Source organism: Petromyzon marinus, unplaced genomic scaffold, assembly GCF_048934315.1.
Source record: "Petromyzon marinus isolate PM22_M1 ecotype Great Lakes invasive population unplaced genomic scaffold, UKy_Petmar_22M1.pri1.0 PM_G_Scaffold_61, whole genome shotgun sequence".
Taxonomy (NCBI): Eukaryota; Metazoa; Chordata; class Hyperoartia; order Petromyzontiformes; family Petromyzontidae; genus Petromyzon; species Petromyzon marinus.
In genome coordinates this window covers 192,501-195,000 of record NW_027423015.1, presented here as the reverse complement: position 1 = coordinate 195,000, position 2,500 = coordinate 192,501, and positions in this window count along the sequence as shown.

Here is a 2,500-nt window from a genome sequence, read left to right as displayed (position 1 = left end):
TCGTTAGTGGTGTGGGGCGCTCTGGGTTTGTAGTTGGTGATGTGCCTGAGCCCTTTGGCAGACAGAAGCAGCGTCGTTAGTAGAGAACTGGTGTTTTAGTGTCTCTGAGTACAGTCGTTTAGCCTCTCTCACCGCTTTGCTAAACCTGTTCTTCGACTCCTTGAATCTGTCTCTATCCCCACTCCTAAACGCTTCCTCCTTCTCCAACCTCAACCTTTTGAGCTTTGCTGAGAACCAGGGCTTGTTGTTGTTAAAGTTCACCCTGGTACGTGTTGGGATACAGCAGTCCTCACAGAAGCTGATGTACACAGCCTCTGTGAGTTCATCCAGACTATTGGTAGCAGTCGTGAACATATCCCAGTCAGTACAGTCTAAGCACGCCCGCAAATCTTCCACAGCCTCACTGGTCCACTGTTTAGATGTCCTCACAGCAGGTTTACAGAGTTTTAGTTGCTGCCTGTATGCACGAATCAGGTGGACCAAGGGAGTTCTGTGCGAGCCGAACAGCCCCGTGACCCACAAGAGAAACATCCCCGCCAAATTCGAGCGTTTGACGGGGTCTATCCGTGAAAAAATATTCACGTTTTTGAGTGCACATGCATTTCTGCTGCAAATGCCTCTGGAAGTTTCATGCCGTTCGTATGCCAATTGTGGCAACACGAAAATGACCCGTTTTCCCATTCCGAGGGATTTCTGTGCGACCCTAACAGCCCCGTGAGCCACAAGAGACACATCCCCGCCAATTTCTAGCGTTTCACGGGGTCTATCCGTGAAAAATATAGACGTTTTTGAGTGCACATGCATTTCTGCTGCAGATGCCTCTGGAAGTTTCATGCCGTTCGTACGCAATGTGGCAACACGAAAATGACCCCTTTTCCCATTCCGAGGGATTTCTGTGCGACCCTAACTAACAGCGCCCGTGAGCCACAAGAGAGACATCCCCGCCAATTTATAGCGTTTCACGGGGTCTATCCGTGAAAAATATAGACGTTTTTGAGTGCACATGCATTCCTGCTGCAAATGCCTCTGGAAGTTTCATGCCGTTCCTATGCAATGTGGCCACACAAAAATGACCCGTTTTCCCATTCCGAGGCATTTCTGTGCGACCCTAACAGCCCCGTGAGCCACAAGAGAGACATCCCCGCCAACTTCTAGCGTTTGACGGGGTCTATGCGTGAAAAATATTAAAATTTTTGAGTGCACGTGCCTTTCTGCTGCAAATGCCTCTGGAAGTTTCATGGCGTTCCTATGCAATGTGGCAACACGAAAATGACCCCTTTTCCCATTCCGAGGGAGTTCTGTGCCACCCTAACAGCCCCGTGAGCCACAAGAGACACATCCCCGCCAATTTCTAGCGTTTCACGGGGTCTATCCGTGAAACATATAGAAGTTTTTGAGTGCACATGCATTCCTGCTGCAAATGCCTCTGGAAGTTTCATGCGGTTCGTACGCAATGTGGCAACACGAAAATGACCCGTTTTCCCATTCCCAGGGATTTCTGTGCGACCCGAACAGCCCCGTGAGCCACAAGAGACACATCCCCGCCAATTTCTAGCGTTTCACGGGGTCTATCCGTGAAAAATATCAATTTTTTTTTGACTGCACATGCATTTCTGCTGCAAATGCCTCTGGAAGTTGCATGCGGTTCGCATGCAATGTGGCGACACGAAAATGACCCGTTTTCCCATTCCGAGGGATTTCTGTGCCACCCTAACAGCCCCGTGAGCCACAAGAGAGACATCCCCGCCAATTTCTAGCGTATCACGGGGTCTATCCGTGAGAAATATTCACTTTTTTGAGTGCACATGCATTCCTGCTGCAAATGCCTCTGGAAGTTTCATGCGGTTCGTATGCAATGTGGCGACACGAAAATGACCCGTTTTCCCATTCCGAGGGATTTCTGTGCCACCCTAACAGCCCCGTGAGCCACAAGAGAGACATCCCCGCCCACTTCTAGCGTTTCACGGGGTCTCTCCGTGAAAAATATCACATTTTTTGAGTGCACATGCATTCCTGCTGCAAATGCCTCTGGAAGTTTCATGCGGTTCGCATGCAATGTGGCGACACGAAAATGACCCGTTTTTTCCCATTCCGAGGGATTTCTGTGCCACCCTAACAGCCCCGTGAGCCACAAGAGACACATCCCCGCCAATTTCTAGCGTTTCACGGGGTCTATCCGTGAAAAATATTCAATTTTTTGACTGCACATGCATTTCTGCTGCAAATGCCTCTGGAAGTTTCATGCGGTTCGCATGCAATGTGGCGACACGAAAATGACCCGTTTTCCCATTCCGAGGGATTTCTGTGCCACCCTAACAGCCCCGTGAGCCACAAGAGAGACATCGCCGCCAATTTCTAGCGTTTCACGGGGTCTATCCGTGAAAAATATTCACTTTTTTGACTGCACATGCATTCCTGCTGCAAATGCCTCTGGAAGTTTCATGCCGTTCGCATGCAATGTGGCAACACGAAAATGACCCGTTTTCCCATTCCGAGGGAT